Source organism: Zootermopsis nevadensis, unplaced genomic scaffold (genome assembly GCF_977971745.1).
Source record: "Zootermopsis nevadensis isolate Lab colony 2312 unplaced genomic scaffold, Znev_1.0 Znev_ptg000024l, whole genome shotgun sequence".
Lineage (NCBI taxonomy): Eukaryota > Metazoa > Arthropoda > Insecta > Blattodea > Termopsidae > Zootermopsis > Zootermopsis nevadensis.
In genome coordinates, this window is record NW_028259156.1 from 1,993,250 (window position 1) to 2,019,617 (window position 26,368).

A 26,368-nucleotide genomic window follows, 5' to 3' on the forward strand; every position below is an offset into this window, starting at 1 on the left:
AATTGTTGGGATGCCACGGAGAAAAACTCCGTGTTGCCTAGACCACGGCCTTGCCCAACACAAGTTATAAATTCGGGAATCGAACCCGAGACCCCAGGATTACAAGGCCAGCGTTCTAACCGCTAGACCACCTCATCTTATTATTATTTAGTGTTCTGTCTGACGACAGGTCCATATGAACAGGATCCTTCCATCCTTTTCTCGGACTGGGACCTGTTCATATACGTTCTTGGCAGATGATCCAGAAGTGGTTTGCCATTGCCTTCTTCTGTGTGTGAATGGAGTAATTGTTGGGATGCCACGGAGGAAAACTCCGTGTTGCCTAGACCACGGCCTTGCCCAACACAAGTTATAAATTCGGGCACCGCCGGGAATCGAACCCGAGACCCCGGGATTACAAGGCCAGCGTTCTAGATCACCGTCGAATAAGTCGGATGGCGATTAAGAATGGTGAATTAGAAAGCTTTTTATGTTATCCCATTGAAATATGGACGGTGTCATGTTAGCCCGTTTAAAGAAAGGGAAAGTTTAAAACATTAGACCTATATCAAAACAATATCGATGTAGGCCTTACGGGTTGCAACACCGTGTGGACTTACAGGCAGAGATACCAAAGTTTCGGAGGATAATACTGACTTCCTCTTCAAGGTTCAAGATGGAGGCAGATATTTTTCACATGTTGCAGTGCTCCCTGAAAATTTTCACTGCTGTAAAGACCCCTAATCTATAAGGCCTATAAAAACAGTTTATGATAACTGGGGGTTAAATGCCAGAAATCGTCGTGTAGGCAAGATTTTCCATCCTCAGTTTTAGGCCCATTACATGATGATGAGAATCGATTCGGCAGATATCGATGTTAAAGCAAACAATCTTCTTCAATGCGCTTACATCCTAATTTCTTTTATCTCCTGGAGAAATGCTTGCATCTCAAACACTCTATGGGTAGAATAATGGATGGGGGAAGAAGCTGATTAGGCCAACCTCTTCATTGGCATACACATAGACTAATTACAGAGACATAGTTTAAATTCATCAGTCCTTGAATTATTTAAAGATTATTTTTCAATTACAGACCTTGAGTAACTTCGACTGATAGGATAAATGTGTGAATGTTGAATCAGAAAGAGTGTGGAAGGGAACGAGCATCTTCTAATTTAAGTTTCTGTTCGAACATTTTCATGGTGCGTCTGAAGAAAGCTTCGTAATCGACAATCATAAGATTCGATTCAAAACACGAACAAATGTGAACCACGTGGCCGGAACTTCTCGTGACAAAACTCAGAGCGTTCTGAGAGACATAAAATACATTTCCTCAACTTGAACAGTGGTCGGTAACATTAGTTACCATATCTGGGAGTACAATGACGACAAAGTTCAGAGAACTTGTTTTCTAGAGACATCTTGTTTCTGTTCATGTAACAATAGATATGTGGTTTATGCAATGAACAGAGAGTTTTGCGATATTTGGTTCTGTGAGCACAGGGGTTTGAAGAAATGATGCGACCCCAGTTATATTTGAACATACAGCCTGGGGACTCCAATATCAAGACGGCATATTGGCAACAAGATAAACATTCAACCGACCACCACTTCAAAGCGAGACTTGCATGGCTGCAGGCTCTCTGGTAGAGATACAGCAGGCAGCAACTTCACTGCCTGCTCCTCTAAGGGAAGCTGCGAAACTAATTCTTATTTATTTGGACTCACTTAGAAGCTGTATCTTCTCAGTGACTGCAGGAGAAAAGTACATAACGAGGATCTCCATAGTAACCGTACGAAGTCACCATTTACTATCAACTGGGTCCTTAAGACAAGGGCACACATGGAGGAAATAACAAATGCACGTCGAAATTTGACGGGGAAATTTGGGAGACATATTTGCTCATGAGAATATAATATTAAAATGCATCTTTGTGTATCAGATAAGGACTGCCTTGCATCCAGTTCCATGGCAGACGGTAATGTTTTGACCAGGAAGTTCTACGCCGAAAATTATCGACTGTAGTTTCAGTAGGTCCAGAACAGAAAACTATAAATGAAGCTAATGTCAAAGCTTATCATTTTTTTTTTCAAGAAAATTTTCGTCACTTAAAAATCGACAGACGTAAGCGATGTCTTCTCGACAGGTTTCTCGACGTGGAGATACGAAAATAAATAATATTGTCACAGTCAGTGAGGTTGGAAAAATTGCCTAATAGACCACGTGTTTAAAGTTATTTTAATTTCAGCTTTTGACAAATCAGATATCGTCTTTATTTTCCACCACACACTTATTTTTCCTTGTAAACAGAGCTGTTCTTCTCTGTGTGCCTGGACTGTGGTTTTGAACTATCTTAAAGACAGCTACGCCTAAGGGCAAAGGTGGTTATGAGCCCCCTCCCCCTTAAAATTTATAGAAGTTATGCCCCTCTAGATTCTTAAAAAATATAGAGCTTATATTAGAAATGTCAGCCAGCATATAAGAATATTTATCTTATATTAAAATCCACTAACACAATTTTCATGTCCGTTTATTCGTGGATTATTTATAATTTAATTCTGAACTTAAAAGAGTAAGGTCTTGTATTATAATTCATGCTCATTTGTTTCAATCCGAAACTACGTGCCAGGCCAAACGGCACTTTTATTTTTAAGCCTGCACCCCGTGCTAATGATGTCCACAGTCCAACAGCGAAAATCGACGATATCAGCTGCTTTGAAAATTTGTATTGTATTGTGGATTTTGATAAAGGATAGAGTATTTTAAGTCTCCGCGCTATCCGAAGTAATAATGTGCATATGTGTATATATTTATATTTTTGGCGTCAAGAAAGCTTTGAAATTTCTTCTGTCGTATTTGAAGTAACAACTGTATTCCACGTTATGAAGTCGAATTCGGCCCGTCAGTACCAAATCGTTGCCAACCCCTGTCTTAGAACGTTTCATAGCATGTTAGTTTTTAACGGTGAGTTGTTAGCAACGCGTATAACCCTCAAACCTTAGGACCAACCGCTGTTGTCTGTCCGTGATCGCTTATTCAATGCGTTTGTGTCTACCCTACTCCGTTCACAACTTGAGGTAGGATACGCCTTTCAGTGGTCACAACGTGTAGTCTATTAATGTGTGATTCCATATATCCGTTCGATAACACGCGAACGACAGCAAATCTAGAGCCACTGTCCTAATCGTACGGTTATACACTTGTTGACTTTGTATAAAATGATTTTTGACTATCTTATTTGTATAAGATTATCAACTAACCGGTTCTTACTATGATTAGTATTGACTGGTTTGTTTAACACGCGTTTTTGTTATCTAAGAGTTAATCATTGATTGCTAGGCTCTGAAGCATTTCTTTCAAGTGGTAAGCAAATTGATTAACTTGCCAAAAGTGACTAATATATGTTATAAATTTATCAACCAGACCTAATTCAGTGTTATCACAACATTAATTTCAAAGAGACTAGAAGACTCTTAATTCAACATCTGCTTTTGTACACAAGATAAGAAAATATAGTTTACACGACTATAAATTTTATAATAAATAACTCGAAAAGTATGAACTTATTTATCAATCGATCTCTTCGATACTCAGGGCGTACTGATTATTTTTTTATATTTTATGAACAATAGCCCAATAAGGATATTTATTGACGATAGGTCCAAAGTAATTACTGTGCGCGTCGGTGTGCTGTGTGATCTACAATCATAAATTCTTTCTTAAACTTAAATAGTGGCAGGTTCGAGGATTGTCAGCATATACAGAGAAACTCATAACTTTATGTTATGTGCACTATCGTTATACGAAATTTGGCAATTATATAAAACTTCAAAACGATCTGAAAAAGAACATCGTTTAATATCTGGTAAAAATCTGATAAAAATGTACGCTGGCATAATGTATGAAAATTGTATTTGAATTATTTATCGTTTTGAAGTTTTATATAATTATATACACCTGAGGATGGTTCTTTTAGGAACTGAAACATGTCGTGAAACATGAAAAATGATGGTCTAATGTAAATCGAATATTTCGATAAAGAACATCATTTAATATTTTAAATATTTTAAATGTTAATTATTCTAATATTTTAATATTAATAAGAATTATTGTGATTAGACGGACAAGATTTAATATATACTTAAATTCAATTTTTTTCCGCGTCGCACGGAAAGTGCAATTGTCCAGTGAATCATGACGGACATCGCCTGTTATATTAGTAGTATACTGAGAAGTTAAAGACGGATGAAATCTGTGAGAAATTCACTTCGAATGGGTTCAAAGAACTTAAGGAAAAATATGGAATTTGAGGTTATGGTGCCATGTAGTCTTATAGGTGGTTGACTACCAGAATTCCCATATTTATAGACCTAGATGCGTCTTTGCACAAAGATAACAACAAGCAGTAACGAACATCTAGACATGCTTAAGAAGTATACCCTTTTTTCACAGTTTCATATACGATAACAGCAAGACGGTGTGCGACAATCATTGAATTCTCATTTTTCGACTAAGTAGATCGATACAGGAGGACCAAATTCTTTGCCATCCCTCCAACCGTTCCAGGAACACGTAATTTTGGTGAGGAAATTTCTTAGAAAGGTGACATTAACAACCATGAAGGAGATGACGTGAGTATTTCGAAGACGTGAGGAAGGTTGATACATCTGGCTCGTAAATCCAAAGGCGAGCTGTTTAACCTTAGAATTCTGTTATGAGACTGTTGGTTTGTTGGTTGTTTCGTTAGTTAATTTAATTATTTAAGTATAATTTGATCCATGCGTGTTATATTATTACTGATGTTAGAATTGTGGCAAACTGAAAGGCAGCGGATGTTACAGTACTTTGAGAATAATGTTTCATTTGTACGAAATGAAAATAACCCCGGTTCGATGACAGACTTATTGCACATCAGCATCTCAGATTCCTTTCTAATGGCGTGATAATTTGAGCGGTTGCCCTAGGTCATGGCTGCTTATGCTGTTTATGGTGTGAACACCTCAGACCCATTCCAGGTACGTCTGTCTGTCCGTCCGTCTTGTTGTTTGCTCTGTGTCGGCGACATATTCAGGCCACACGGCCCTTTGTGCCTCACGCTCTCAAACTACCCGTGTTTTCACGACACAAAGTTTCCTTTTAATGTAGTCTATACACTTTAAGCCTCTTTCTAACAGTCTCCTTGGATGCTACTCCATCATCAGCTTCCAATTTCTCAGATTTTGTCTATTGTAATGATATTGTGTCCCTCTTACCGACCAGAGGAGCAAACAGGGTGTCTAGTAATTCGTTACACATAAGTCGGTCTGTGTTGGACTACATATATGTATAGATGCATGTGTTCACAAAGCAGTTAAGAGAGAGTGTGTTTCAGTGGAATACACCACGTAATCTATTTTCGTACATAGACTTCGTTTTATTAATGTTGTACTAACTAACTAACTAACTAGATGGCTTACGGAACCCGAAGGTTCATCACCGAATTAACCAAAGCCCTCCACCGGACCCTGTCCTGGGCCAACAAAATCCAGTTTCTTTCAACTCCTATCTCCCATAGATCCCGCCTGACATTATCCTCCCATCTACGTCTAGGTCTCCCCAGAGGTCTCTTCCCCTCAGGCTTCCCAAATAGTGGACCCAACCAACTAAATGGCTTACGGAACCCAAAGGTTCATCACCAAATTAACCAAAGCCCTCCACCGGACCCTGTCCTGGACCAACAAAATCCAGTCTCCTTCAACTCCTATCTCCCATAGATCCCGCCTGAGATTATCCTCCCATCTACGTCTAGGTCTCTTCCCCTCAGGCTCCCCAACTAATACCCGGTGCACACCTCTCTGAAACAAAAACTAAGCGTTTGTAGCCCAGAACAACAGTAACTTATACGTGAGAAAGCCAACCAAGATTAGACAGAAATACCCTTTATTAAACGTATCTATCTGATGGAAGAAATCTGAAACTTCTTGAGAACGGTTATATTTTTTTTTTAAATTAAAAATTCTTGTTTGATTCTACCCTCACGTTGTGCTATAATCTTAGTCACAAATAAGTGATATCAGCTGTTAGTGTAAAATGGAAAAGCGAAAAATTTAGCATTGTACAGTGACGTACTTTTTCATTATATAAACCGTATGAAACAACGACCTGTACGTCTTGCGTCAGGAACAGGGCTAATGTACGATAAGGATGTTTTTAAAAAATCTAAAATTTCCATTAGACCTTCATCGGTAAGAATAAAAACCAAATCACCCGAAAACTTTGATACGGAAATCTAAATTCTTCTAAATCCGCTTGGATTTTTAAGATAAAATGTGAGGACGGACATGAAAACCGGGGCTTGTATCACGCAAAATTAGATGCAAAAAACCACTTTGACGATCTAACCGTAAGTGGGAAGATAATACTAAAATGTTTTGTCATAAGGACATATTTTCAAGACAGTGATAAACTTTACGGTTCCATAAAAATTATTTAATTCTTGGGTAGCCGAGCGACTCTATGGAGTTCAGAAACGATCTCCTCATTACGCGCTCATTTTACAAACTTCGTGCTGAGGACAAAACAGGATGTAACTGTTTACTATTTATATTCCGTACAATTATTATAAGGAAATTAACCTCAGGCTGAAATATTTCTGATATTATAGGTAACCTCGAGGCTATTTTTAAACTTCTATTTACGTAGAAATGTTTGTTACTATAATTGGTCCCAGTGGAAGATTGTTTACAGCCTACAGAGATTGGCAATTAGACTGTGGAGTTGCTGTATGAACAAGTACAGTTAAGGTACACTGGGGACTTTTTGAAAATATATCTGTGTTCTATACAAATTAGTTTTCACCTCTTACCGCTAATCGGGCGACAATATTTTGTGTTCTGGAACCTGAGCACATGTATAAAGTCATTTAGGAGCAATTATTATCATATTTCTCTTTTGCGGTTTATGGTAGTCAAGTTTTGCAATATTTTAATCGATCAAAGAAAATATGTATTACGAGACAGATGTCTGTCGGGCCCACTAACATACCATCTGAATTTATAACTTGTGTTGGGCAAGGCCGTGGTCTAGGCAACACGGAGTTTTCCTCCGTGGCATCCCAACAATTACTCCATTCACACACAGAAGAAGGCAATGGCAAACCACTTCTGGATCATCTGCCAAGAACGTATATGAACAGGTCCCAGTCCGAGAAGAGAAAAGGATGGAAGGATCCTGTTCATATGGACCTGTCGTCAGACAGAACACTAAATAAATAATATATATATATATATATATATATCTCAAGACAGCATCCTTCCTTCTTAGAAGCAAACAATGGTTAAAATTCATTACGAATTTCAATAACGTTTCTGAGATCCAGGCGAGAGGGTAGTGGTCATACTAAGCTTATCTCGATATCTGCTTCTTTAAATAAACACAAGCTCAGAAGTTCGCGTAGTCACAATGTTATTGCTGCTTAAACACAAATAAAGTTCTACATAAAGTCTGATTATCAAACTTTCAGTTAAACGAATTTCGTCTAAATAAGATAATAGAAACGTTTTATTTTGTGATCATATTTCTGCAAAGATGATAGTACAATAGAAATCTCGATGTGTTGAATAATCTGATATATCGAAAGGCATGGTCCTGTGGTTCAGACTTCTCTCTCATCTAAACAGATTCCGATAAAACAATGAACAACACAGGACAAAGAAAACATATTCAAAACAAATGTCAATATATTTTAATGATTTTTATTTTTATTATTTAGTGTTCTGTCTGACGACAGGTCCATATGAACAGGATCCTTCCATCCTTCTCTCGGACTGGGACCTGTTCATATATGTTCTTGGCAGATGATCCAGAAGTGGTTTGCCATTGCCTTCTTCTGTGTGTGAGTGGAGTAATTGTTGGGATGCCACGGAGAAACCGGGGAAGCCCCCGGAGGAAAACTCCGTGATGCCTAGATCACGGCCTTGCCCAACACAAGTTATAAATTTGAGCACCACCGGGAATTGAACCCGGGACCCCAGGCTGAAAAGTGTGTAAACCAAATTGGAATTTGTTTCAATTTCATTTTTGTGAATAATTAACAGACCTGCGTATATAAAACTTACTGAATAAAATATTACTTTTCTACATTTTTAGTATTTCAACTACGAAAATTCTTTAAATATTCCGAGTTACAGCAATGTGCAGTCTTGTAGGCGCTTAACCAAAATTCTACTCTGAAGAAGAAGGCGATACGTTCTTCCAAAACGTCTATTCATCACTTACAAAAATTTCACAGCATCACAGATAACCAAGATGTCTGCCGTATAGATACATTTGAGACACCCTGTAACCTACGTTGCACTAAAAACTTGTATACGTGTTATTAGGCCGCATTATCGCCTAACCACATGGCCACAGAATATCGCTACCGTTGTACTTAACAAAGAGCTGTGTCACTGTATCATGTGCATTGTGAAGGGCCCGCACACCGCGGGGGGGCCCAGCCCAGGTGTTGACACCAATTCACGCCTCCGGTACACATCATTTCACTTCACACACCGCTTAGCATGGGACTTTCGAGAGGGACGCCCAGTTTCGGCAACGAAACACGAAACAGTAGGCCCACAGCCAAAATATTGACTACGAAAACTGGTGGCTTAACGATCTGGGCAAGTTTTTGTTAAACCCATGAATCAATTTTTAGGTCAACTACAGACTTGCATCGCATGCGAATTTATTTATACGTAATCTAGAATGTGAAAATTATCGTAGATATTTCATTCAACTTCATTTGCCAGTTGCATTACTTACTAAACACAACTTAGGTCTAAACCTGTAAGTTTTACAGGCATTACGGTACAATATGTTTTTAAATTATGATATATTTTTCAGAGAATTAAGCACTGTTATTAACAATTACAATATATGTCTAATACTATTTATTTTATTTAGTGTTCTGTCTGACGACAGGTCCATATGAACAGGATCCTTCCATCCTTTTCTCGGACTGGGACCTGTTCATATACGTTCTTGGCAGATGATCCAGAAGTGGTTTGCCATTGCCTTCTTCTGTGTGTGAATGGAGTAATTGTTGGGATGCCACGGAGGAAAACTCCGTGCTGCCTAGACCACGGCCTTGCCCAACACAAGTTATAAATTCGGGCACCGCTGGGAATCGAACCCGAGATCCCAGGATTACAAGCCCAGCGTTCTAACCGCTAGACCACCTCATCTTATTATTATGTAGTGTTCTGTCTGACGACAGGTCCATATGAACAGGATCCTTCCATCCTTTTCTCGGACTGGGACCTGTTCATATACGTTCTTGGCAGATGATCCAGAAGTGGTTTGCCATTGCCTTCTTCTGTGTGTGAATGGAGTAATTGTTGGGATGCCACGGAGGAAAACTCCGTGTTGCCTAGACCACGGCCTTGCCCAACACAAGTTATAAATTCGGGCACCGCCGGGAATCGAAATACCGATGTTAATATTGTGGGTTGCAATGACGTGTGAAATTTACAGTTAGATTATATTGCCTCCATCCAAAAGACTATAGTTATCTTCCAACAAATCCGCACGGCCTTACGACTTACATCAACATCCAAGAACCTCAAATCTCACAAAATAGAGCAGTGTCTTCCATGATATTATCATAAAAACCTACATACATAACTAATAGTTTTTGACAGGAATATAAATTCTTGTACAGACATGTAGTTAACAGCTTATGAAGAGTTATTTCTTAATTAATTAATTAATATTAATAATAGATAACCGAGGCTTCAATTTGGAAGCAACTGAATGTTGCAACTCGATCTTAGCGAAGGGATCATACAGTCTACATGAGACTTGTATTAATGTACGTTACGAGTGTCGTGTTTTATGACTTCACATTCTTTATAAATATTCCATATAAATAACAAACCGTTTTTATATAAGTCGATAAATCAGAGCCTGTGCGATATAGTATGAATATTAAAATATGTATGTCCATATACTTCGCACGCCTATAGGAAGGGAATTATTAATGACGAACACGAAAGGCTATGCAAATATTAACCAGATCTTTCCATTCTATCTCCATAATTCCAGACGAAACATTTTAAAGAAAGAATATCAGAACTTATACAGATTAAATAAGAAAATATCGGGTTCAGGAATCGAACCATGGATTTCATAAATACGAAGCTGCTGAGGACAGGTTCTAACTTGCGACATTGCTAATTCGAGAACCAGCAGTTCTTAAGCGTATATTTTACTTACAACTGAAGTAGTTTAACTGCGTTGTTCTTATGACATCTCCAGGAATGTGTTCCCGTCGACCAAACAAAAGATGAAGAGAGCGCACACAAACTATGCTTAAATAAAGCAATTATTCTCTATTGTTATATTTATTTATTATGTCAATAATATTCATCGAATTGGATCCTGATCAATTGAATCGACTACAGTGATCTAGAATAATAACTATCGATTCTTTTGTGGAAAAACACATTTGCCTTATACCACTGTTATTAACCTGTTAATTGTCGAGAAATGAGATTTAATATAAAATATCTTCAGATCTAATTTTGTTTTTTAATCGTCTCACGTGCTGTGTCGCGTTCAAGGAACAAAAATTTAAGGCAAATTGAAAATGACATTACGTCACAATAAATTGTATTGACACTGGTATATTTGTAAACGTCGGGGCTCGAACTGAAACCACTTTGGAAACATTTTGTAACTTATTCGTTGTCTCCATACATTCAGGACTTCAATACCCATAAAAGTATTCCCCTAATGCATAACGTAGTGAGATACAAAGAGGTAACCCAAAGCCACGAAACAGCAAAGGACTACAGAAAAACTGAATGAAAGGATTTATATCTGAAGATTTCTGTCTTCTGGGTTGTTGCGCTGTGTAGTCTGGTCGATGTTGACCAACGTTTCAGAGGTCATACTGCCTCCGTCATCAGGGCGATGAGTATGAAGATTTCTGTCTTCTGGGTTGTTGCGCTGTGTAGTCTGGTAGATGTTAACCAACGTTTCAGAGGTCATACTGCCTCCGTCATCAGGGCGATGAGTATGAAGATTTCTGTCTTCTGGGTTGTTGCGCTGTGTAGTCTGGTCGCTGTTAACCAACGTTTCAGAGGTCATACTGCCTCCATCATCAGGGCGATGAAGATTTCTGTCATCTGGGTTGTTGCACTGTGTAGTCTGGTCGATGTTAACCAACGTTTCAGAGGTCATACTGCCTCCGTCATCAGGGCAATGAAGATTTCTGTCTTCTGGGTTGTTGCGCTGTGTAGTCTGGTCGATGTTAACCAACGTTTCAGAGGTCATACTGCCTCCGTCATCAGGGCAATGAATATTTCTGTCTTCTGGGTTGTTGCGCTGTGTAGTCTGGTCGATGTTAACCAACGTTTCAGAGGTCATACTGCCTCCGTCATCAGGGCAATGAAGATTTCTGTCTTCTGGGTTGTTGCGCTGTGTAGTCTGGTCGATGTTAACCAACGTTTCAGAGGTCATACTGCCTCCGTCATCAGGGCGATGAGTATGAAGATTTCTGTCTTCTGGGTTGTTGCGCTGTGTAGTCTGGTCGCTGTTAACCAACGTTTCAGAGGTCATACTGCCTCCATCATCAGGGCGATGAAGATTTCTGTCATCTGGGTTGTTGCACTGTGTAGTCTGGTCGATGTTAACCAACGTTTCAGAGGTCATACTGCCTCCGTCATCAGGGCAATGAAGATTTCTGTCTTCTGGGTTGTTGCGCTGTGTAGTCTGGTCGATGTTAACCAACGTTTCAGAGGTCATACTGCCTCCGTCATCAGGGCAATGAAGATTTCTGTCTTCTGGGTTGTTGCGCTGTGTAGTCTGGTCGATGTTAACCAACGTTTCAGAGGTCATACTGCCTCCGTCATCAGGGCAATGAAGATTTCTGTCTTCTGGGTTGTTGCGCTGTGTAGTCTGTGTTGATTCAGGGAACTAATCGCTATTTACATTAAGAATCATACATGCAGAGTTATTTATTGCTGAAGCACGTGGTAAATTTAGCTACCACAGGGCTTTAAAGGGTTGCTACCAAGGGCAAGGTCAGTACGAGGTTCTCGCAACTGTGAAGATATCGATGAGGTTTTTCTGGGTTGTTGTGCAGACTTGCAAAGACGCAGAAACATACTGAGAACAGCGCGGTCTCCATGTTCAAAGCTGGCGACCAACATTGACACACGAAAAGGTGCTCGTTTGTTAGTTTCAATCAGAGAACGGACTGAGCTTCAAGCATTTTGATAAACTGCAGAACAGGAAATCGAAACAGACAATGATAATGACTGAAATTGCGATATAAGAGGATTACTGAACCAAGAATGTTGTAGCGTGGGCTTACGTAAGCTTTAGTGTCAGAAAATGGCAGAAGGAACGGTTTAACACTGAATAATCGACAAAAAACTAACAATAACCCAAATTTACTCAAAGAATTACGCGTTTTCAACTCCAAGGAATATCTGATGTGCTTGTACGTCACTAAATAATATGTATTATTCAGTTATTACGTTATCAGACCAACACATATTCAATAAAGAAAACTCTGTCGCCTCAATATCACCTCCCATTTACCACTCACAATAATAACACGTTTAATAGGTTTACATTATAAATAAATCATTTTCATGGTGTCTATATTTTACTGCGTTCTGTACCAAATAATTAAATCCCAAAGATAACCCAGAACTACTTTCATCCCATCCCTACAATCAGAACTTCCCTAATATCCATCTTCATGCTGTTCTTTATCAACTTTTTCCTTCTCAGTCACCCAAGCGATGGTTTTTCCGCACCAAAATTCTGTGTGTATTTATTGTCTCCAAATGCTAGGTGCATACCCAACTCATATATACAGTCTCCTACATTTTACAGACCTAATATTACACTCTGATCATTACAAACCCATAAGCAGATTTCTTCTTAAGTCCAGATATTTTCGTGATCACTTTGTCCTCAAGCATCGTCAATGCTGAAGGGAGAAATACATATTTTACACCCACTGAAAACTTTTTGAAATTAAACAGATTTGATTATATTTGTTCTTGGAGTAAACAGCGATTATTTATAATATTTTATTTGGTAATGTTTTCAGCACAGGGTACATTTAAGCGATCGAGAAAAATACAAAGTTTTTTTTTTGATGTTATCCATCGTCTAATAAAATAATAAAATTGAACGACGTTTCGGGAATGGGACTCTATCTCCGTCTTCAGGTAACCTAGAGTCCCATCTCCAAAACGTCGTTCAATTTTATTATTTTATTAGACGATGGATAACATCAAAAAAAAACTTTGTATTTAAATAACTCACTATCGTCACAAACTTTTAGATTTGAAGTAAAATACAGATACTTTTATTAATTACAGTGTCACAGTGAAATTATTATTACGGGGTAACCAATTTTATTTCGTAAGTTAATATGTTTGCAGAGAAACAATTTGAACGCGCACTGTATATAGACTAATGTCAGTTCTGCGTCAACTGCTATAACTGGAACAGTCCCTATTGTGGTGGTCCTGAAGCCAGCTGTAGGGATCTGCTTCCTGAACAATACGACCGAGAAGTCGCGTGTCCCTTCTGATCTCACGATAGGGACCAGTCCGTTCGCAAACAAGGAGACAAATTGGCACAGTAATCTCTGAACAATTGTTATTAATGGGGGCTGATACTTTCTGATCTCCGCGTATAACATGCTTTGTTATCCGCCGCTTAATGAAGTTACCAGCGGATAAGCTTATACCCGCAGTCATCAGATAAGCCTTTATTAAACGAATTTATTAATTAGCCTGAATCCCTCGTGGAAATCCATCATCACATCTATCATTCTATAGGTTAAATCGCTGACTTTGTATATTTAGCATTAAGTTTCGTGAGGTTATTCCAAAATCTGTGGTAGAACAAGAGACTCAAACCGGCCCAGTACCAGACTTACTGTTACATTTCCAAAGTTTCAATACTTGTTCAATTTTATCAGTCTAATCACAATAAAATATTATTAAATATTAATATATTAAAATATTATTACAATTAACATTTAAATATTTAAAATATATTAAAATGATGCTCTCTATCGAAAATGTTCGATTTACATTAGAGCATCAACTTTTACACTACATGTTTCAGTTCTAAATGAACCATCTTCAGGTGTATAATCCAATCTCATGAAAGTTTCAATATAAGTTTATTCCCATAATTCAATCAATTTCGTAATTTAATGCTTATAATAATATAACGACCAATAGATTGTAACCGAGCCATAATAATTCCGAAAATCTCTGCTTACTGTAGACTTTCAATACCATTGACAGACGAAAGAACTCTTCTATTAAAATCTGATGAACCTTAAAGTGTCTGGAGGCTTACAGAGTAACGGCGAGGTAAGTTAATCGATTTTTTTGGATGAATATCGTTCGTGGTTCGGAAGAGTTCGCCCATAGATACTCGTCTGTTCCATGATGCCCATCGGAACATCATCTGACACGCCCAGTGGACAATGCTACCTGTCGTGTAGGAGCGAACCCATGTTCCTTTGGTTCTGGCTGCAGCTTTGGCTGAAAAAGATTAGATTGCTTTGCGGTTGTAGAAACCTCCTTGGTAACAAATCTCATACCTAAAACTGTAATGATTACAAATGATCCTTCAATGCTAGAACAGTGCAGTTATCGTCAATACACTGACCCATACAAGCAAACAGCTTAAAATTAAGATCTGAAGTTATCACGACACATATTTGCTTTGTCTGTCGAGGCAAATGTCAATGTATTGAATTGAAATAGTACGCTGTCGCCTTCTTCCAAATCCTTACCTATTAATAATCTACCCATTTCATTCTACAGTATGTAACAGCGTCGTTAAACGACCAAAAATAAGAATATATAAGGCATTTAATATTCAAGGTCATATGTAAAAACAATTGCGTAAGGTTGCCGATGGGTTTATTATAATTCTGGTCATCCGTGTAATCTTTATCACTCTAGCGTTGGATGTAAGTGGTCACACGGACCACAGATTGAATAGTTTATACATTGAAATCCTTGAGAACTTTTATTTATGCCTTGATCTGTCTTCTGCAACAAGTAGACGATAAACATTGGCTAGTGCATCGTTCGAAATTTGACGATATACGGCAGTAAAAATGTCGATGTTGATCTTCTGGGTAGAAACGTCGCGTGGAATTGTAGAGGGAAAGTAACGTTTCGACCCTGAAGATAAGGGTGGGTATCTACCTCCATAACAATAAGTTATGAAAACTTTTCTGTCACTTGGAAATAATATACGTGACGGCATCTCAAATTCTTCAAATTCGTATTAATTTCAATTTCGTGGCTTTAAAATACCGCGAGGAGAAATACGCGAAATTTTTCACCAAGCAAATCAGTGAGTCGCTCCGTCGGTAAAACCGAATTACCGAAATTAAACTGCTATTAGTTTATTTTGGCACGTAATAAAGCCATGTACACTCCCCTATCGCATCGCGCAGAATCCGTCCACTCGACAGGTTACAAGATTAGGCTCCAATTTGAGACGCCGCGCGCTTGTTTGCCGTTCATCTGAACTGCGTAGGGGGGAGAGAGAGAGAGCCCTTATATTCTCCCTCCGCCATTGTCCATTTATTTTAATCAAGTGATTTAAGTGAGATCAGAGTCGAAGAACGATTGAGCAAATAGACGCGGGGGGAGGGGACACGTTCCATTGACGTCAAGGACGCAGTCGTCCCCTGCTTCTGCATAACGCATCTCCCGGCCGATGTCGAAGCCTGAGGAGGACGAGGCACTGGGCAGAACTAGAGCCATTCTGCGACTTAAATCAATTCTAATAAGTAACAAACAACTTACATCTGACGCCAAAGGCAGGGGTGGTATTTTTCTATCCAGTGGATATCGATAATAACACGAGCATAATCTACAGAAGCCTACATGAGTTACTATACACGGGCTACAAACATTTAAATCAGTTTGTATCTTGTATGCGTCATGTTTGTGTTTGATTAAATATATTCATTTTGTACAGTCTATACACAAACGTTTGAAGTTTATTGGTGTTGTAAAAAATTATATAATATTAAAACATTTTATTGTGTAAATACTCATTCCAAGAAAATAATTAAACATTAATTCCACAGATAAATATAACGTCTGACTACAATAAGCAACTTACCATGAAAATGGAAAGCTACAAACAGAACTACGGATCATTATAATATATTGCATCAAATATCTAATAGTTTTTAAAATATTTTAAATTGATAAAAACCTGAAGACGACGGTATTATATTATAAAAAATATAATGTAAAATCGTATTTACGATTGAGAGCGCTAATATAATATTTTACACAATAAAATGTTTTAATATTATATAATTTTTTACAACACCAATAAACTTCAAACGTTTGTGTATAGACTGTACAAAATAAATATATTTAAATCAGTATTAATATAAGTCTATGATTTTGTACTGTCTTGTCAATTCGGTCGAAGGTCACGAAGAACTCGATTGATTCCTCAATTGACTAGCTGAGGCTGAAGGAGACATCTTAACGTCAGAAGACCTCGTTCTAAGAGTGAATTAGTAAATCGAACAAGCGTTAAGTGTTTATGAGTGGTACTAAACTACCCTGCGCGATGTTCTTGAACCCTGATATTTATATTTTAACTTGAGAGTTTAATTTCATCATGTTGAGAAACTAGTGAAACGTTCGATAACACCAATTTCCTTTTATATTACCCATCGTTAATGAAAAATTTATATCCGGTGAAAAGAGAGGTTCATATTTCATAACACCTATACATTTTGGACGAAATTTTAGGAGCCCTTTTTGTATCTAATTTGTCTCCCCTTTGTCTCGATGTGTTTGTGCAGGTCATGTGGCGGAGAGTCGACTTTCGCTTTTGGTCTCATCATCGAATCGCCATCAAAGAACTTGCTTTATAAAAGTCCCCTAACCCTGGACAATGAGTGGAGGTGCTTTATATTACACTCCAAAAAGAGCGAGCGAGCGAGCGATCTCCTGCTTATTGAATAAGCCCGCGCTCCTCATTTTCATGCATGAGGTACAATCAGTGCCACCCCATCTTCATTCGAAATCAATGCTTTAGGTTTAATAAAACGTACTGTCTGATCCACAAAACTGGATGCACCACCCTGACCTCCAATCGAACACAGGCTGAAATGAACTCACCAGATGAGGCAACTCGGCCAATGAGGTGAAAGGCTACGGGTTGGACTCCGGGATTCAAATCCGAATAGCAACTTTGGTAATTTTCTCTTCAACATTCTAGCCACTGGATAAAGTTTCAAAACTCTTAGAATGCCTAAATAGTACTTATTTTAACTTCAAAGCACAAATATATCACGGACATAGGGAGATTATTAAACTTATAAAATTTTAAACATTTTAAAATTTACAGGATGATTTTACACAAATTTTTCCAAATGTGACGGTGACATTGAAGATGGCCTGATACATAATATTTTGACAAGTAATGTGAATGAAACTCTGTTGATATACAAAATCATTTGCATGGACAAGGACGGATTTTCCTTTATATAGGTAGGGGTCCCTTCAAGGCCAAATTCGATCATTCATGGCAAGTTTAATGCGTATTTTTACTTTATAAACAAACAAACATTACTGGATGTTATTTATACGATGCATCTAATTAATTTTAAGGAACTGTGTCTCATGACTATACACAAACACTTAATACTCAATGGTAAAGAAGATCTTGTTTTCAATCAACTTTAAGGCATCAACGAGTGTTTTATAATTTAACAGACAGCCGTCTTAATTTTCCAAGTAGTTTCAGTCATGGCTCCTCAATGATCCAGTCAAAGAGACCACTTCCTATAAAATATAACAACGATCACGTTGCGTGTTAGTTAGAGCAGTGGTATTCAACCTGGGGTACGCATACCCCCGGGGGTACGCTAATAAATCTTAGGAGGTACGTGAAATTTTAAAATATATATATTAATTTATTATAAACACTGAATAATCTGTAATGTAATTTATTTAATTTATTGTAGATGTAGATTATATACTATGTATAACTTGAATTATACACCAACAACTTTGGGGGGTACAAAGTTTAAGAGAAATTATATCTGGGGGTACGCTAAGACATCATAGGAGGTACGTGAAATTTTAAAAAAATATATATATTATTTTATGATAAACACTGAATAATCAGTAATGTAATATATTTTAGATTTAGATTATATACTACGTATAACTTGAATTATACACCATCAACTTTGGGGGGTACAAAGTTGAAGAGAAATTATATCTGGGGGTACGCGAAGACATCTTAGGAGGTACGTGAAATTTTAAAATATATATTATTTTACGATAAACACTGAATAATCAGTAATGTAATTTATTTAATTTATTTTAGATGTAGATTATATACTATGTATAACTTGAATTATACACCAACAACTTTGGGGGTACAAAGTTAAACAGAAATTATATCTGAGGGTACGCGAACAAAAAGGGTTGAATACCACTGACTTAGAGAATTTAGAAGTGACATACATAAAGTGTATAATTATATAATAGTTCGTAGTATTGAGTCCAGATATTTGATGTTCATGGATTTTGAATAACAATTTTCTGGAAAATCGCGGTCCATTAATGGCAACCTTACCCTATATACCTACGTGCATTATCAAAACGACTGAGAAATCTATTAATCTTACAACTCGTCATTAAAAAGAACTGAATTTTGAGGCCAGGCTAAAAGCATTAGACTTCAAGCGATCAGATACTTACGTCTGGTAGCACATCCTTCCATTTAGTCGGATGTTCATTTCCACAATATTCTTCTTAAAAAGAGCATTAATTCTAAACGGTTCTGGTTACATTTCGCAGCAAATCTCCCGCTAAAACGGGTTTTCGTCACCAGTCAAGCCCATTAAATATAATTTGTTCTTCTGTAATGGATACGTCGTATTGCACTCAGGAAACACCCCCCCCCCCCCCACTAGGAGTGCCAGCAAAGTATTGTGGAGATATTCTATTTCTTGATTTGATGGCCGCGTAACACGTAAATGGAATATTTTATACAATAGACTAAATGAGATGATAAAGTTGCGTCATATTGTGATAAATATATATTTGTTTAAATCTTGTCAGTCTAATCACAATAAAATTCCTAATTAAATATTAAAATATTACTATAGAACATTTCGATAGAGAACATCATTTAATATATTTTAAATGTTAATTATAGTAATATTTTAATATTTTAATATTTAATAGGAATTTTATTGTGATTAGACTGACAAGATTTAAACAAATAGACTAAATGTTAAAAACTGTAATTCCGTACAAGATCAGATTTTCTTTCAACGATAACTAAAGTATACATTTATTCGTTGATCGTTTAATGACGACAAATCATTTCAATAACATAGAAAAGTAACTATTTATTACAGCACTAAACAGTTGAATTATATGGATTAATTATTCGCTATAATGCAGCTGCTAGGAAAAAATGCGTTTGAAGATCCTTCAAAATTTCGTAAATAAGGGTTAATTACGTAAATTATTGAAGATCGATTGTTAAGAATTCCTCCAGGTCTGTAATTACCAACGTCGAGGGACGTTAATTATCTTCCAACTTTCCAATTTTCCTTTATTTCTGAATCAAGTCAAAGTGACACCTAAACAACGAACATTCTACGAAATGTTCGCACAACAGAACGATACCTCCTGGGTCGTCAGAGTTGGTGTTCGACCTTCACGATTTAGCTGAGAGAGGGCAGAGTACGGGAATCCCAAAGCGATCGCCTGTATGAACAGGGATTCTCCACTTTAGGGCTCAGTGACTTGCCCATAAAACTGGATGTAGTTTTTCATGTAAAATAAAACAGGTTCCACGAAACTATACTCTGTAGTTCTTAAGTTTTCACATTCTGGCCGACAGACGGACGTCCAGATAACTCTAACGCGCCGAACACGTGCATACATAAAGACACGTAAACCGGGATGTGACCGACGTGTCTCAGCCGGGCGACAAAGACTTAGTCTTCAAGAGCCCGCTACTGGTCTCTATCCTGAGCTATAAGAACCCCACGGAGGACACGACGGGATAATCTCTCATCACCAGGAACAGACCATAGTTTGAATAGTCAAGGCTTCAGCCGACAAAAACCCCCTTTAGCGTAAACTAACCCCCGTTTTAGTTATAATTCTCTGTTTACCATCTCCAGCAATACATTTCGTGTCACCTATCCGATCTTAGTAAGCTTTTTGGTTGGTTGGTTAGCACTTTCTACGGAGGTAGACCTATTTATATGAGTATTATCATCCGACCTATACCTGATCTTCCAATTAAACTTTTTCCCCCTCACAGTTTAGCCTGCGTCTTTAAGACGGTCATCAAAACACAGTTACAAAATTAAACCATAAGCAGTCTCAGTTTACTCCGACCAAATCTTACTTTCTAACTAGGCCGTGCTATTCCCCTGGTGGCCACTCTCACCACTTATCTCCGGGGTTGCTCCCAGGACGGTCCATGCGGCTAACAACGTGGCTCTGGGGTGGTTTCCCCCTCCAAGTCAATTGGCTTTCCCCTTTCAGTATAGTTGAAACGTCGCTCCATACTCACTCACGTGTCAAATGGAGGATGGACGACATGAACGTTGGTAGTCGCTAACTAACTAACTAGATGGCTTACCGAACCCAAAGGTTCATCACCGAATTAACCAAAGCCCTCCACCGGACCCTGTCTCCTTCGACTCCTATCTCCCATAGATCCCGCCTGAGATCATCCTCACATCTACGTCTAGGTCTCCCCTGAGGTCTCTTTCCCTCAGGCTTCCCAAATAGTGGACCCAACCAACTAGATGGCTTACCGAACCCGAAGGTTCATCACCGAATTAACCAAAGCCCTCCACCGGACCCTGTCCTGGGCCAACAAAATCCACTCTCCTTCAACTCCTATCTCCCATAAATCCCGCCTGAGATTATCCTCCCATCTACGTCTAGGTCTCCCCTGAGGTCTCTTTCCCTCAGGCTTCCCAAATAGTGGACCCAACCAACTAGATGGCTTACCGAACCCGAAGGTTCATCACCGAATTAACCAAAGCCCTCCACCGGACCCTGTCCTGGGCCAACAAAATCCAGTCTCCTTCAACTCCTATCTCCCATAGATCCCGCCTGAGATTATCCTCCCATCTACGTCTAGGTCTCCCCTGAGGTCTCTTTCCCTCAGGCTTCCCAAATAGTGGACCCAACCAACTAGATGGCTTACCGAACCCGAAGGTTCATCACCGAATTAACCAAAGCCCTCCACCGGACCCTGTCCTGGGCCAACAAAATCCAGTCTCCTTCAACTCCTATCTCCCATAGATCCCGCCTGAGATCATCCTCACATCTACGTCTAGGTCTCCCCTGAGGTCTCTTTCCCTCAGGCTTCCCAAATAGTGGACCCAACCAACCAGATGGCTTACCGAACCCGAAGGTTCATCACCGAATTAACCAAAGCCCTCCACCGGACCCTGTCCTGGGCCAACAAAATCCAGTCTCCTTCAACTCCTATCTCCCATAGATCCCGTCTGAAATATCCTCCCATCTACGTCTAGGTCTCCCCAGAGGTCTCTTCCCCTCAGGCTTCCCAACCAATACCTGACAGCGAAGACCTACCTCATCATAACTAAGAGAAAAAATGCTCCCTGGCTCTAAGAATAAAATGTACTAAATTACAAAACGAAAAACTTCACAGAGGAAATATTAAGGTTGTTATAATTTAAATAATAAATTATTAAATTGACAAGACACGTGACTGACGTCTAAAGTACAGTCAGACCAAGAGACATCGGTTGTGAAAATTTGAAGTAAACTAATATATGTTTCATGCTCGGGTTTTATCGTACGCACTGATAAATCTTCCAACACCACAACAATAAGGGATGCCTTCAACATTGTAAGGATCGCCATCTGACTGATCTCATAGTGTTACTAAGGTTTGATACGTAGAATGCAGTTTTCTGCATCCGAAATACATGCAGGATACATTTACTCTTTAAACGTTGTTGCCTGCAAGGTTTAAATAAACATTAAGCGTGTTAATAAAATATGTGTAGAGGTCTAAACCATCGGTTTGCAGTTAGGTTATCTATACCAAGTTAATAAAACGTAGGTCAGAGGACATCATTAAATTTTGTCTTTAATTATTCATTAGGGTTTGCTGTAATAACTGACAAATGAGATTTCTTCGATAATTTTGGTGACATGTGATAGGTTTTTACTGTGGATAAGATATTTTATCTCCGACTAATAAATTTAACATTTAATTTAAATTTTTTTTATCTAATTATTAATTCTACGAACATCACGTTAAATAACAGCAATGAATGTGTAAAACAGAATTCACAACTCATTAATACGTGAAATTAAAAGCTCAAATTCTAGGAAGAGCGATCTGCTTTGTTTGAGATGAAAGATTTCAGAGCGTGTTCATTGTGTCGAGAGACTTTGAATTTACGTCTGTGACAAACTGTACACACCGATCTGTTTCAGTTTTTATTAAATGTTTGTCTGCTTTTCTCTTTGTGATTTTGCATACGGACCTAGAAACTAAAATTATAAAGAACATTCTTAATTACGCTGGGCCCTTTTAGAATCACAGCTCATTGCATTAACTATTAGAGACAAGTTTAATTTATCACTTAAACCTACTTATAATTTCGATTCATAGGTAAATACCCTTCATTTTACGAATCAACAACATTAATTTGAGTAGTACATTTTTTTAAAAATTAATATGTACTGAATATGAACTTTAACGCACGAGAAATAAGTTTTTTTTAAAAATTTAATAATTTTTTTAAAATAAAATAAAATATAAAAATTATTCACAAATATTTATCATAAAAGCGAATTTTACACCGTACAAAATTGTATACAAAGTTTCAGCTTTCGCGATATAAAGTCATTTTTAAATAACTTCAATAGAATTAATCAATTTCTTTCAAGCTAAGGAATCATAATGCACTGTTTATTACGTACGTAGCGTTAATTTAAATGGCTAATAGCCTGATTAACGCTAAATATGCTTTATTCTACAATACACGTTCCTGCCAATATCAGGTGTTAAAATTATCGTACATACCAAATTCTAATCAGAATTTTAGTGTGTACTGCGTTGAATATTACTGACTGTTATGAATACAAATAAAATATTGTACTTTACATTATTAAAAGTATTCTACGACACAGAAAGGCTGGTGTTATTTTTTTTAAAAAAAAAAATGTACTCTGTACGTATTGTAAGACACGTACTTGCTTGTTTATTTACGTTACGTATTTGACTGTTCAGGTTTACGACCATGGGGGAGATAACCTTCATTGAACATGCTTAGATGTCCACAATACATCGCATATAAAGCATCGTATTTACTGCCCAGAAAATAAATTTATAGAACATCAGTCCTTAGCCCCAAAATTATAAAACAAATTTAAAAATTTATAAGAGAATAATTGGACTTTGTCATCAATTTCATTTACGAAACTCATTTACAGAAATCGTTCTTTGTCTGTTCGAAACGTATTTGTTCCGAAATCTTAGTCAGCGAACACAGCAGATATCAAACCGACCTAAATTGTGACATCTTGGTACCGTCTGAGAACCAAATCTACATAAAACAACAACCATTATCACTGAGGAAACACACGAAAGACCTCTGTCCCAATAGTCTCTTTCTCTGGGCCGAGATTTGAACTGGGACATCGCGAATACGAATCAGGAGTTCTAACCAATAGGCCACGAAGTTCAAAGAGAAGAATAAAATTAATATTTTAATAAACGTCTACGTAGTCTCCCAGTCCATAAGTTTTATTATTAACACTGTAGGATCTGAATTTTATTTAAATTTATTAAAATACTACATTTTAATTAAATATATACCTCGTATTTACAAACGTAAAACTTCCATACCTTCTAATGATATGCTTTATAGCGCATTTTAACAACACTCCGGGCTAATGCAGAATTCTGTGATCGTGGATACTGCAGTGGGACACTGTTCGAGTTAGGTAGAAACATTTGACGGAACGAGATGTCGTACAGCGACGGAACACATATAATATTCACTCTGTTATATTTCAGCTTCTCAAAGCAGCGAGTATGAAAATGTCAACTTCTACCAGACTAAACGGCGTATATCCCACGAGACAGTCATGTTCAGGAACACTGTTTAATAAGATCTCCTCTCTCGCATTATTAAATTAAATCCAACCAATTAACCACCGAAACTATTACTCGTTTTAAATATCAAATAGACGATAAATCCACACAAGGTTCCTCCATGTGTCTCCAAAGATTGAGTTCCCCGTTCTGCCCCGGGCTCCCCTACATTTAAAAAATGATTAAATGTAACTGACCAATTTGAATTATAAAAAAAATCTTCTTGTGTTTAAAACCGACTGACCTAGCCCTTAAACTATGCCCGAATAAAATTAAATATAAATCGAACTTAAAATAAAAAGTTTTGCCACAGCAACACAGTGAAGTCTATAATATTGTTCGGTGACTGTACTAACTACGTCACGTCACAACTGAAAACGTTTGGGAAAACGAACACTGAGGTTGTTAACAAACACCGGTCTACTGGTCAAAATGGAAACATAATATGTCTTCTCGTTACATATTATGTCACGAGAAAATGTTACAGTGAAAAACCACTTAGAAATAAGTGCAAAATTACGAATAACCTAACCTCAATATTTAGTTTAGTTCAAAGCTAAAACACATAAACGAATATTCAAAGTGTGTCGCGAGCACCAGAAAGTTGATAACCACTGCAGTAAAACGTAATATTTGCTGAAACTCTCTAATGCTTACACCGCTCAAGTGTACATGAACTGAAACCATCAAGATCACCATTGTCCATTATGCACATACCTTATCTGTAGCCAGCCACAAGTCGCTGTGTTGCATGAAGACACTTGCCTCGCGTTGCTTGCATTTGTATCACACTGCATTTCTTCTATATTGTTAACAGCTTGATTAATAACTCCAACTGTTGTAAAACACAACAATGAACACTGTTTCAAATGCACTACACTGAAATCGTATCACTATAACCACTTAACTGATGAATACAAGCAATCCCAGATTTAACATGACCTTCAAGCCAATATAAGACAGAACTTCGCTCATTGGTTCAAGTTTTTTGCATTCGTCATAATTCGGTTTGAGTTCGGAAATATTCGAGGTTAGAAGAAGCTATGCTAGCTCTTGGGCTCAACTCAAGTTACAAGAGTTAGGACAGTTTCGTTACAGAGTAGCAATTATAATGCAGAAACAATAACAAAGAACTTTTATTAATTCTGTACATTGTAGCCCAGTTCAGCGGAGGTAATTTTATATTTAATTAATACTAATTTAAATAATAACAACAAAAACAATTTTGTTTAAAAGCCGATTACAACAGCCGCACTGCTTAAGGTGAGTACGGTCTTGTTCTGTTTGACGCTGAGAACGTGGGTTCGAATCCCAATTGCACTGTGTTGTGCTCATCTGAATAGGGAGATGCCTCGTTCTATGAGGAGTTCAAAAGGATTCATAGACTCAGTTCATTCTGAATTAGAACAGGACAAAGGGTTATACCGTAAAAGTTTAAATTGAACTTTTAAGTTGTCGGCCCTGTTTGTATATAAAATATTACTTATTTATGGAAGTTCCTTCAACTGAACAGATTTCTTCCAGGGGCGGAACGTTTGTTAACCGTCTGAACTCGGCTAACACAGTAAAACGAAAAAAAAATTAAAGTCTAAATTTTGTGGTACTCGAACTCTGGTAACTCATCAGATAAAAAACCTCGTGATTTGTGTACGTGTCTTGTACGACGTATATGGGCCTATGAATTGCCAAAATGTTCACGAATCTGCTCGCGCTACGGAATTTGGTTAATAATTTTGAGGGGAAAAAAAGTCACTACTGGCAATAATTAATATTATAAACAGTGGTAGTAGTTTTAATATTGTTTCTAAGACGTAAACATAGCAATATTAAAATTTAGAGGTTATATTCCGCATTTTTAACGTAGTCAGAATTTGTACCTAAGCAACAAGTTATTTCAAAATATAAAATAAAATAATATTCTATAAGATATTTACAATTACAAGGAAGATAACTATCCAACTGCATATAGATTAATATTTTAATATTTTCCGTCAAATCACAATTTTAATAAGATAATAAAATATAAAATATTTAAAATATCATTTCACGTTCCGCATCGAATGATCGATTTACAAATTGGAACGTCTCTTACGACATGTTTCGGTTACATTTAACCGTCCTCAGGTATAAATTAGGTATAAATTATCTTATTAAAATTGTGATTTGATGGAAAATATTAAAATATTAACCTAATTCACA

At 37.5% G+C, this 26,368-nt stretch overlaps 1 protein-coding gene across 1 annotated transcript in view; it reads right to left on the minus strand.

Moving 5' to 3' along the window:
- The window catches only part of LOC110827843 (uncharacterized), a 536,626-nt gene extending 511,555 nt beyond the window's left edge, over positions 1–25,071 (minus strand). The window contains exon 1 of the mRNA XM_087354894.1: positions 24,887–25,071. The gene's annotated coding sequence lies outside the window, so the exon portion shown is untranslated. The remainder of the gene's footprint in view (positions 1–24,886) is intronic.
- Between the last annotated feature and the right edge of the window lie 1,297 nt (positions 25,072–26,368).